At 43.8% G+C, this 12938-nt stretch overlaps 1 pseudogene; it reads left to right on the top strand.

Annotated features, from left to right (window-relative positions):
• The first annotated feature begins 1619 nt into the window (after nt 1–1619).
• LOC102985263 (myelin protein zero-like protein 2) lies at nt 1620–2138 on the top strand (annotated as a pseudogene).
• Nucleotides 2139–12938: the final 10800 nt, after the last annotated feature.

Here is a 12938-nt window from a genome sequence, read left to right as displayed (position 1 = left end):
AGACAAGGGAATATTATTCAGCCTTTTTACAAAGGGAGGAAATTCTGGAACATGAATTTGAGGACCTTATGCTACATGAAATAAGCCAGTCACAAAAAGACAAGTATTGTATGATTCCACTTACATGAAGTATCAAAAGTAGTCAGATTCATAGAGCCAGAAATTAGAATGGTGATGCTGCCAGACACTGGGGGGAGGCAGGAAATGGGAAGTTGTTAATAAGCAGAGAGTTTCAGGTTTTCAAGATAAAAATGAACTATGGAGATTGGTTGCACAATACCGAATGTACTTAACACTACTGAACTTAGAAATGGTTAAGATGGTAAATGTTATGTTGTGTACTTGACAAAATAAAAAGTCAGGTCCTCAGTCATACTAGCCACACTTCCAGTGTTCAACAAGGCTATGTGGCTAAATGGCCCCCTTATCACACAGTGCAGCTTTAGATGAAGGGAAAAGAGAACCAGAAATCCTACTATCTTCAGCTACCACTCTGAAAGGGCTGCCCTGGGGCTCCATCTCTGCTCTAAGCCACTGCCTTTCTTCACTCCACCTGGAGGGTTAGAACCTGTTATTTAAGTCTTAAAGTGTGGTACTCATACTAATCAATTCAGAAAAAAAGCTTCCGTTTCCTTGAGGCAGTTTCACTTGTATACAGAAGGAAGTGTAGCCTTCTGAGGTGTTAGCCATCCACTGAAACTCTGTGGGTGTAGTATTTCTCAGAAGGAAGGCACCAGAGACTTCCTTAACTCCATTTGTCAACCCAGTGAACTTTTATCCCACAGTGGATTATTTCACACTGAATTTACTGTGATCCAACGTCTGAAATTTAAAAGCAGCTTTTATAAAGTTGTCTCATTTGTGAAGAGCACAGACATTCAAAATCTTAGGGTGAAGGAGTGACAGGAAGCATTATCAAGGTTTGCTCTTGACTTTCCCTCTAGGGCCTAAGTGTGGCTGGCTTTTATTTACAGTTTTCAGTACAATTTAGGGTTGCTCACAGGTGCTTGATAATATATTTTAGACAAGGATTGACTGGAGCTGTATTGTTTTTGTAGTAATCTTTGTATTTGATTACTACATGATTTAATCAAATTTTCTATTCTCAGAGTCTTTAGTTATATGTGACTCCTGAGAATTTTTATTCATTTTTTTTCCCTTGACTGTGCCACACAGCTTGTGGGATCTTAGTTCCCAGACCAGGGATCGAACCCGGGCCCTCGGCAGTGAAAGCATGGAGTCCTAACCACTGGACTGCCAGGGAACTCCCGAGAATTTTTATTCTTTTTTTTTAAATTTATTGTATTTTATTTATTTTTGGCTGCACTGGGTCTGTTGCTGAGCACGGGCTTTCTCTAGTTGTGGTGAGTGGGGGCTACTCTTCGTTGCGGCGCATGGGCTTCTCATTGTGGTGGCTTCTCTTGTTGTGGAGCATGGGCTCTAGGCGCCTGGGCTCAGTAGTTGTGGCACAAGGGCTTAGTTGCTCCGCAGCATGTGGGATCTTCCTGGACCAGGGCTTGAACCCGTGTCCCCTGCATTGACAGGCGGATTCTTAACCACTGCGCCACCAGGGAAGCCCCGAGAATTTTTATTCTTAAGAATAAAAATCCCTGAGCTTTATGGTACACTCTCTAAATGCAAGAACAGAACAATTTAATTCTCTTTATCTTCTGTGCACTTTCTCCAGCTTTGCCCCTATGGCTGATGCGCTAACAGTGACCTGGAGGTGGGGGTGTCTGAGCAGTTTGTTTTCGACTACCATGTGGATCCCTTCAAACCCATGAGTGGGCGTTTCAAGGACCAGGTTGTCTGGGACGGGAACCCCGAGCCGGCATGATGTCTTCATCATCCTCTGGAAGCTGCAGTTTGATGACAGTAGGACATAAACCTACCAGGTGAAGAACTCATCTGATGTTGATGGGCTGATAGGGGAGATCTGGCTCAGCATGAACACTGTACGTGTCTCTGAGATCCACTTCCTTGCTCTGGCCATCGGCTCAGCTTGTGCACTGATGGTCAGAATAGTAATTATGGTGGTCCTCTTCCAGCATTTCTGGAAAAAGTGGTGGGCTGAAAGAGCTCAAAAAATGGTGGAGATAAAATCAAAAGAAAAAGAAAAGCTCAACCAAGAAAAATAGTCTCCGTTGGGAAGACACAGACCAACATTCTTAGACGGAAGCTGAAGATTTCCAAGAACCAGAACCCTAAAATAAGATGAAATTAATGGAAGCTTTTCTTTGGCTTTTCCAGTTGTGACCTGTCTTCCAACCAGCTCTGCAGTATAAAAACACCTAGACAAAGCAATGTTCCTCTGGCGCCAGCATAGGGCCCTTCTTGAGCAGATATCACCAGACTCGCACACAGCCCTGTTACTAAGGTTTTATTTAATTTCCAAGTGCAAATATTTTTCAAATGCTCATTAGCTTTTGTATGCTAAGAAGCTACATTTTTGCCCTTAAACACTCCTTGTGGATTATGACTTGTATACACATATATTGGCATCAAATGGGATAAAAGCCAATTTGTCTTTCATAATCCTTAGAGCAGCATTCTTGCTGCTAAAGTTAACATGTTTACTCTTTCCTTCTCACACTCTCAATTAAAAGGTGAGCTAATTCTCCCCACACCAAAAAAAAAAGTGTAAAACAGTGGGGCTTCCCTGGTGGCGCAGTGGTTGCGCGTCCGCCTGCCGATGCAGGGGAACCGGGTTCGCGCCCCGGTCTGGGAGGATCCCACATGCCGCGGAGCGGCTGGGCCCGTGAGCCATGGCCGCTGAGCCTGCGCGTCCGGAGCTTGTGCTCCGCAACGGGAGAGGCCGCAACAGAGGGAGGCCCGCATACCACAAAAAAAAAAAAACCGTACGAAAAATGATATTTATTTTGTATTCTATAGCTTATTAGAAAACTTGAGCATTAACGTGGGGTTTTTTAATGTCTTTATTGTAGCTTTACAATGTTGTGTTAGTTTCTGCTGTATAACAAAGTGAATCAGCTATATGTATACATATATCCCCATATCCCCTCCCTCTTGCGTCTCCCTCCCACCCTCCCTATCCCACCCCTCTAGGTGGTCACAAAGCACCGAGCTGATCTCCCTGTGCTATGCGGCTGCTTCCCACTAGCTAGCTATCTTACATTTGGTAGTGTATATATGTCCATGCCACTCTCTCACTTCGTCCCAGCTTACCCTTCCCCCTCCCCATGTCCTCAAGTTCATTCTCTACGTCTGCGTTAAAGTGGTTTATTTTTAATTTTTTTTTTTTTTTTTATTCTATATATATGTGTTAGCATTTTTTTTTTTTGCTGTACGCGGGCCTCTCACTGTTGTGGTCTCTCCCGTTGCAGAGCACCGTGTGGCATGCAGGATCTTAATTCCCCGACCAGGAATCGAACCGTGCCCCCTGCAGTGGAAGCTCGGAGTCCTAACGACTGGACCGCCAGGGAATTCCCTAAAGTGTTTTATTTGTAAAAACTTCCCAAGAGTAGTCTGAAGAATGCTTGCTTCTTCTTTTCATTGTATAATTTACAATAATAGAGCGAGCATCTTTTCAATGCCTTGGTGAACTGTCATACTCCTTTATAAATTTGGATCAGCTTGCAACATTGTATCCTTTCCACTTTTTTAAAAGTTTATTTATTTATTTATTATTTATTTTTGTCTGTGTTGGGTCTTTGTTGCTGCTCACAGGCTTTCTTTAGTTAGCAGGGGCTACTCTTCGTTGTTGTGGTGCGCGAGCTTCTCATTGCGGTGGCTTCTCTTATTGCAGAGCACTGGCTCTAGGTGAGCAGGCTCAGTATTTGTGGCTCGTGGGCTCTAGAGCACAGGCTCAGTAGTTGCGGCACACGGGCTTAGTTGCTCCGAGGCATATGGGATCTTCCCGGACCAGGGCTCGAACCCTTGTCCCCTGCATTGGCAGGCAGATTCTTAACCTCTGCGCCACCAGGGAAGTCCCTATCCTTTCCACTTTTAAAAAAATTTATTTTATTCAAGTACATTTGATTTACAATGTTGTGTATCCTTTCCACTTTTTATGTCCTAAAATATCTCCAAGAATCCCTTAATGTGAAGGTTTTTTGCCAGCATCACATCCTCTAGGACACCTTCATCTTTTTCGTTACACTTTCCTCATTTCTGTTGATCAGTTCCCCTTCAACAAGTTCCTCTGGCTGCAGATCTAGTATCCTGAACAGCAGCAGTGTCAACATGCCCCCATTTAGCTAGTTCTTCTGCAACTCCATTTATACTCAATTCCAGTTTCACTCCCAGCATTATCACTTTTCATTTATTTGCTGCATTTTCATCTTTGTTGGTCAGCTCCCTCTTTTTTTTTTAAATTATACTATTCTCTTTATTTTTCTGTATTTTTGAAATTTTCCATAATAAAACTTTTTTTAATGAGTTTCGTTTTGATATTTTTGTATTATAAAACATCAAAAAATATCCTTTTTTAAAATCAATTTATTTATTTTTGGCTGTGTTGGGTCTTCATTGCTGCACACGGGCTTTCTCTAGTTGCAGTGAGCAGGGGCTACTCTTCGTTGCGGTGCGTGGGCTTCTCATTGCGGTGGCTTCTCTTGTTGCAGAGCACGGGCTCTAGATGCGTGGGCTTCAGTAGTTGTGGCACGTGGGCTCAGCAGTTGTGGCTTACGGGCTCTAGAGTGCAGAGCTCAGTAGCTGTGGCGCACAGACTTAGTTGCTCTGTGGCATGTGGGATCTTCCCGGACTAGGGCTCGAACCCATGTCCCTTACACTGGCAGGCAGATTCTTAACCACTGCACCACCAGGGAAGCCCCTTTCCTTTTAAAAAAATATTTATTTTGGTTGTGCTGGGTCTTAGTTGCAGCAGGCAGCCTCCTTAGTTGCGGCATGTGGGCGCCTTAGAATTGTGGCATGCAAACTCTTAGTTACAGCATGCATGTGAGATCTAGTTCCCTGACCGGGGATCGAACCTGGATCCCCTGCATTGGGAGTGCAGAGTCTTAACCACTGCACACCAGGGAAGTTCCCCCCACAAAAACCTCCTTTTTTTTTTTTTTTTTTTTTTTTTTTGCGGTACGCGGGGCGGTACGCGGGCCTCTCACTGTCGTGGCCTCTCCCGTTGCGGAGCACAGGCCCCGGACGCGCAGATCTTCCCAGGCCGGGGCACGAACCCGTGTCCCCTGCATCGGCAGGCGGACTCTCAACCACTGCACCACCAGGGAAGCCCCCTCCTTTTTTTTAATGAAGACTTCCAGGCAGAAGAATATAATCTTCTGATAGACCATTAACTGATACATTAAGTTAAATCTTACACAGTAACTTAGAAACTGATAAAAAATTTTAAAATATTGTGCAAATTATTGAATATTTCTATATCAATAAAAGACCACTAAAAGTTGGGATTTTAAGACAAAAGCAAATCAAAGGACCACGGATTGTCAGTGAAATTTGTTGTAGCCAATATGCTTGTTCCCTAATTTTATGTACAGGCATACCTCGTTTTACTGCACTTCACTTTATTGTGCTTTGTAGATGTAGAGTGTTGTTGTTTTTTTTTACAAATTGAAGGTTTATGGCAACTCTGCATTGAGCAAGTCTATTGGCAATATTTTTCTCACAGCATGTGCTCATTTTGTGTCTCTATGTCACATTTCGGTAATTCTCACAATATTTCAAACCTTCCACCAGCAAAAAGATTATGACTCACTGAAGGCTCAGATGACGGTTAACATTCTTTTACAATAAAGTGTTTTTTAATTAAGGTATGTACATTTTTTTAGACATAATGCTATTGTACACCGAACATACTACAGTATAGTGTAAACATAACTTTTATATGCACTGGGAAATCAAAATTTATGTAACTTGTTTTATTGCAATATTCGCATTCTTACGGTGGTCTAGAACGAAACCCAAAATATATCTAAGGTATGCCTATGGGGTTTCTACTTCTCCAGAGGAATTTATCCATGCACAGTAGGTGACGTTTGCAATCACACAAATGCTGGGTAATTAAGATTTAAGCGATTATGCAAAACTACTGTAGCCAATGAGTCAAGTAATTGTTTTTGGGCTGCTATTGCCTTACTGGTAGAATCAGCAAGTTTTCCCAATTCCAGAGAGACTTCTTTTTTCTTTCTTTCTTTTTTTTTTTTTTTTTTGGCTACGCTGTGCAGCATGTGGGATCTTAGTTCCCTTAACCACTGAACTGCCAGGGCAGGGAAGTTCCTCCAGAGAGATTTCTAATCATTTGTTCATTAGCATGAATAAGTGCCCTTCCAATGAAAGCAAATCTAGAGTCATGTATGCCTCCTGGGAATTCCCATTTAAGGTGGCAATGAAGGTTTAATGGAGAAGATGAATGACAGGACCAATGGGAGATTTCAGATTTATTATGAATGTGCAAGGGGACAGTTAGAAATACTAGTAACTAGCATTGGCCTCCAATCTGCCAACTGTCTAAACATTCATAAGCCCATCATGAGGCCCATTTTTTACAAAGATAAGATCAGGTGGTGCATGTAAGACTGCTGCTAGGGTTTGATTATTAATATTGCCATTAATTGGGATTGTTCTATTGGCCCTTTCAGTGAGTCAGTGGTGTTTGGTGAACAGTTAGGGAGAAACATCATGTTCTGTGGACTTTGTTCTCAAAGGCCATACAGAAGGGAGTTGTTTTGCCATGGCAAGCAGACCTAACCTAGTGGTGAGAACTGTACTGGTGGAATAGGTATGGTTAGCTGCATTGAGAGTTATGACACGGAAGAGATCAAAGCAAAGTACAGGAAAATCTAGTTGTAGAAGTTCTGACTTGATGAAAAATATACAAAGGTGTGTGGCTATAGTTAGCTGTCACAGTGGAGATGAAGACTAAAGGGTCATGGCTGTCATGGATAGATTGGGTTTTCTGATGACAGATCCAACAATCAGAAGGGTCCAAATTCCTTTGGACCATGACCCTTTGGGGGCAGCATTTTTTTTTTTTTTTGGCCATGCTGTGCAGCATTCAGGATCTTAGTTCCCCGACCAGGAATCGAACCCGAGCCCCCTGCTTTGGAAGCACAGAGCCTTAACCACTGAACCTCCAGGGAAATCCCAAAAGGGCAGTTTTTTTTTTTGTGGAAATATCAACAAGGTGATTTCCTTTAGCTTCAAAAGAGTCAAGCGTAGCATGCCTCAGAACCTTAATAATAGACAAAGCAGCAGGTAAGAATATGGTTTCTAATAATTCCTGAACATAAAGGCTGTTTTTAATTTGATCTCTGCTGGAAGTAAGGAAGCCATGCTGTTTCTATAACGTTCCCAAATCGTGAGCCACACCAAAGGCATAGCTACTGTCAGTGTAAATGTTGGCAGTTTTGCCCTTGACTAAGATACAGGCCCATGTGAGTGTACATAGTTTGGCTTATTGGGCCAAAGTAGTCAAAGGCAAAGGTGCCACTTCAGTTACTTAAAGAAGAGTTGACATTGCATATCCAGCACGATAGTTACCATGTTCATTTTTAAAATAAGAACCATCAGTGAACCATGAGAGGTCAACATTATCTAAGGGCATTTCCTATAAGCAGTCACGGGGTGTGGGGGTGTGTGTCATCTGTAAAAGAGGGGAGAAGAGTAGCAGGGTTAAGGTTATTAGAGTAGGAAAAGTGATTTAAGGGGCAGTTAACAGGAGAATTTCATAGGAAGTGAGATGGCTTACTGAAAAATGTTGATTATGATGAGGGTTAAAAGCTTCAACAGCATGTGGCACAAAGGTGGTTAAAGAGGATCCCGTGACTATTTCTTTAGTCTTTACAAAGAGGACAGTAGCAGGTACAGCTCTGAGATGGGGGTTAGGAGGTATCCCCAGGTTCCAGGTTCTAGTTGTTGGCTGTAATACCCTATGGGTCAGTGGTGATCCCATACTTTTGGGTGAGTACCCCAAGGGCATTCCCTTCTTTTTTCATACACAAAAAGGAAGAGAAGAAGTTGATAATTGGGGTGTCCAAGGACAGGGGAAGGTATTAAATTTTCCTTTAAGATTTGGAAAGTCCTGTCACCTGAATCTTCCCAGGTGATAAGAGTCAGGTTTAGTAGTTTTTAACAAGGGATATAAAGGTTGGGCTGTAAGGGAAATTTGGGGGAATCCAGCTGAGAAAATAGCCTGCCAATCCAAGAAAACATAGCAGTTTGCATTTGATTTGGGGCTTTGGGAAGTTCAATATTCCATGAAGTCTGTCTGGATCTAGATGCAGTCCTTGTTCTGAGAATAGATGTCCTAAATATCAAACTTAAATTTGAACAAATTGTAATTTTTTCCTTAGAGACTTTACGTCCCTTTTTGGCTAGGAGTTTCAGCAAACGGGTGTTTTCTTCTTGTGAGGAGGCTTAAGATGGGGAGCAGAGAAGTAAGTCATCCACACATTCTATTAAAGTGGAGCCTCCAGAGAACTTGATATCATCTAGATCAGCCTTTTTTTTGTTTGGCTGTGTTGGGTCTTCACTGCTGTGCGTGGGCTTTCTCTAGTTGCGATGAGCGGGGGCTACTCCTCGTTGCCGTAGGCAGGCTTCTCCTTGCAGTGGCTTCTCTTGCTGTGGAACATGGGCTCTAGGTGTGGGGGCTTCAGCAGTTGTGGCTCGCGGGCTCTAGAGCACAGGCTCAGTAGTTGTGGCACACAGGCTTAGTTGCTCCGTGGCATGTGGGATCTTCCCGGACCAGGGCTTAAACCCATGTCCCCTGCATTGGCAGGCGGATTCTTAACCACTGCGCCACCAGGGAAGTTGCAGATCAGCCTTTAAATTTTGTGAGGGGACTTCCCTGGTGGTCCAGTGGTTAGGACTCTGTGCTTCCACTGCAGGGGGCACGGGTTCCATCCCTGATGGGGGAACTAAGATCCCGCAAGCTGCCTGGTGTGGCAAAAAATAAATAAATAAATGAAGTTTGTGAGAAATAAGAAGGGCTTTCAGTGAAACCCTGGGGCATTCCTATAAAGGTATATTGCTGGCCTTCCCAAGGAAAGACAGAAAGATACTATATTGACTTATCTACTGGGATACTTTTAAAAAGCACTACAGAAATTAAATCCCACCAAAAAATTTGCTCTCAGTAGGGATGGAGGCTAGTGAAGCATGGGGATTGGGGCAACAGGCTGTTGAGGGATGACAACACTGTTTATGGCTCGCAGGTTCTAGACAAGCCTCCGTCCACAACTATTTGGTTTCTTCACAGGTAAAATGTGAGTGTTGCACTAACCGGTGCAGGGGGTAATGAGGCCCTGGGCCTTATGTTATTGGCTTAATGCCTTGAAGGGCCTCTTTATTTTTGGGTATTGATTAATCCTGTGGAGAAGTTTTGAGGGACCTATTTGGATCTTAATAGGAGGTGCATGTGGGTACTGCAAATATCAGTTGAGGATTTGGCCCATAAGGAGAGTGGTAGCCGACCGAATAGGGACAAATGATTAGTGTTCTTCGAATTAGCTCCAGTGTCAGAGACGGAGGAAAAAAAAAAGCTGTTGAAGGGCCATTTGATTCACCTAATTGGCTATTTTGGTTGCTGCTCTCAAATTTTAGAATTGTTTGTCCCTTTTGGGAGAAAGAAATTCCAGCATGTTATTTTTCTAAGATATCTTGGGTCAATAAATAAATAGAGGTGGAGGAACAAAGGAAAAAACAGTGAGTACCTCTTAGAGGGCCTAAGCAAAAGGGGATAGTTTTAGAGATAAACACCTGTTGATGGGCTTCCCTGGTGGCACAGTGGTTGAGAGTCCGCCTGCCGATGCAGGGGACACAGGTTCGTGCCCCGGTCCGGGAAGATCCCACGTGCCGCGGAGCGGCTGGGCCCATGAGCCATGGCCGCTGAGCCTGCCCGTCCGGAGCCTGCGCTCCGCAACGGGAGAGGCCACAACAGTGAGAGGCCCGTGTAACGCAACAAAACAAAACAAAAACAAAAAAACATCCCTGTTGAGGTTTATTAGAAACCCCCACTATTTGAAGCATGTTAGTACTCTGAGGCAGGGGCTTTTTAATGGTAGTGGGGCTGAGCAGCAAGAGTGTACCTCTTGTGCAAAAAGGACAGAAAGAGATTTGTCTCCAATCTAAAGAGCAGTTTCTTCGAGTCAATTAAGAGAAAGAACTGGGGAAATCCCCTGTAGTCCCTCAGAGTCCTTGGGGATGAGGACATTGGTAAGGCTGGTTAGAGGACTGAAGGTGCTTGGAGTGCTGAAACTTGTAGCAGTAATTTTTCCAGTGTCCTAGCTTTTAGAAATTATGATGGAGACCAGAAGGGTTTTGGTTTTGTTTAGAGGCCTCCAGTTCTGGAATTGAAGATTAAGGATTTTAGTAGTCTTCCTTTAAGTTGAATCATCTAGGGTTCGGGTGAGTTGGGTTTCTAAACGAACTAAATCTATAGTGCACATAATTTCCCATTATATCCTGGTCCTTTTAACTAGAAGAGAAAGATCTCAGTTCAGCCTGTTAATGAACATAGATTTAAAGGCAACTCAAGTAGATCCAGCATCCAAAGGAAGACCAGAATTTTCTTTAAAGACGATTTGGAGCTGGCTGTAATAATCATGCATGAGCTCATTGGGCTTGTGGATACAAGCTTGAATCTTATTCTGATCAACTGGTTTTGGGAAAGTCCTAAGAATTGTCAAATGGTGTTACTCGGTGATTCCATGAGCCTGATAATAAGGCAACAGGGGTTTCTTTGTCCCCAGGTTGTAATTCTAAAGATTTCTCAGGATCATCTCAATTGGCAGTTTTCATTCAGTGTGGGCCTGGCCTTTACTGACAAGGATATGAATTAGTTGATATAAGTCAGAGAAGCCTAGTTGATAAGTTTGAATGACTATATTAAATTCCTCAGCAAATCTCTGGGGATCCTCAGTTACTTCGGGAAAATCTTTGACTGTGGCTCATAGTTCAGCTTTAGTACAGTGAACATAAGAAATTAGAGACTTAGCTTTTTGCTTTTTCTTTTTTGGCGGTACGTGGGCCTCTCACTGTTGTGGCCGCTCCCGTTGCGGAGCACAGGCTTCGGACGCGCAGGCTCAGCAGCCATGGCTCGCGGGCCCAGCCGGCACGTGGGATCCTCCCGGACCGGAGCACGAACCCTTGTCCCCCGCATCGGCAGGCGGATTCTCAACCACTGCGCCCCCAGGGAAGCCCAGCATTTTTTTAATTAAAGCATTTTTTAAATTAATTTTTATTGGAGTATGGTTGCTTTACAATGTTGTGTTAGTAGAGGCTTAGCATTTGGATCCTCAGAGGGTCTGATTTAAGAGGCACAGATTTTAATAGGTTCAGGAGAGGAGGAGACCTGGAGAGGTTCAGAGAAAAAGGAAAGTTCAGTGAGGGGATTAGAATGAGGAGGTGGAGTGTATAGAGGAGTTGGGGACAGTACAGAAGGGAAAGAGAAAGCTGGCTCCAGAGACAAAGAGGATGGGGGAATGGGGAAAAGAGGCCTCAGAAGATTTTTATGGTCCTCTTTCAACTGTTTTTTCACCTTGGTTAATTTAGAAATGGTATTTTGTAAAGAGGTAATTTTAGAATATTGCCACATTTGGAAGCCTCCAGGTACCAATTAAAATATGCCTCCCATTCAATCGGTTTAATTTTAGAGCCACAGTCTTCTAATTTCATTCTGAGAAAAACAAGTTTGGGGAGGTCGGAAGTTTCTCTTAATGGCCATTAGAGTGCTAAATTATCTGTGGTTAAGTTGATCCATTTAGTTAAGAATATGCATGAGGAGGGACCATAGTTTTGTTTTTCTTTTTAAATTAAATTATCTTATTTATTTATTTTTGGCTGTGTTGGGTCTTGGTTGCTGCGTGCGGGCTTTCCTCTAGTTGTAGAGAGTGGGGGCTACTCTTCGTTGTGGTGCGCGGTCTTCTCATTGCGGTGCCTTCTGGCGGAGCACAGGCTCCAGGTACGCGGGTTTCAGTATTTGTGGCTCGCGGGCTCAGTGGTTGTGGTGCACAGGCTTAGTCGCTCCGCGGCACGTGGGATCTTCCTGGACCAGGGCTCGAACCCGTGTCCCCTGCATTGGCAGGCGGATTCTTAACCACTGCGCCACCAGGGAAGTCCCCCTGGTTTCTTTACAGCACCCGATGTGGCCTGCCTGTTGGGATACCCTGACAAGAGCAAGAGTTTAGGTAGTTTTAATGATTCCTGATATGAGGCTGTCTGTGATGCAGGAAAGTTTTGGTTTCTCTTTCACTATACAGAAGAGGAATAAGTACTATCCTTTCCTTCTCTCTCTCTCTTTTTTTCCTCTGTCTCTCTCATTACCACCCACACATCAAACCACTTTAGTCAACTGATTGTTAACTTACAAACCCCAATCCCCCTTTTTCATCTGTTGTAGGTCAGAAACTTTCAAAGTCAACGTTATTGAGCACTCCTATTATGAGGATAAAGATCTCAAATTTGTTCCATTTTTCCAGGATAAAACTTGGGGTTTATCTTTTCATAAATAAAGTGGTCAAAATGAAAATGTTAGGACACATTGCTGCTTAATAAATCCCAAGTGATAGAAAAGCGAACTTCTGACAAAAACATAGGTAATGAAAATGCTTAGCATTTAGTGAGCTCTCAGAAGGAGGATTGCAACCCACATGGCCTGGGCCCACACTTCTGTCCTATCCTAACCTCTTTCCCACATGGAGTGAGGCTCAAGAATCACTGGCCAAGGGACTTCCCTGGTGGCGCAGTGGTTAAGAATCCACCTGCCAATGCAGGGGACACTGGTTCGAGCCCTGGTCTGGGAAGATCCCACATGCCGCGGAGCAACTAAGCCCGTGCGCCACAACAGCTGAGTCTGTGCTCTAGAGCCCACAAGCCACAACTACTGAGCCCACGTGCCACAACTACTGAAGCCCGCGCACACCTAGAGCCCGTGCTCTGCAACAAAGAGAAGCCACCGCAATGAGAGGTCCGCGTACTGCCACAAAGAGTAGCCCCCACTAGCCGCAACT

This window comes from Physeter macrocephalus, chromosome 20 (genome assembly GCF_002837175.3).
Source record: "Physeter macrocephalus isolate SW-GA chromosome 20, ASM283717v5, whole genome shotgun sequence".
NCBI lineage: Eukaryota > Metazoa > Chordata > Mammalia > Artiodactyla > Physeteridae > Physeter > Physeter macrocephalus.
This window is presented reverse-complemented; position numbering and strand designations above follow the sequence as displayed.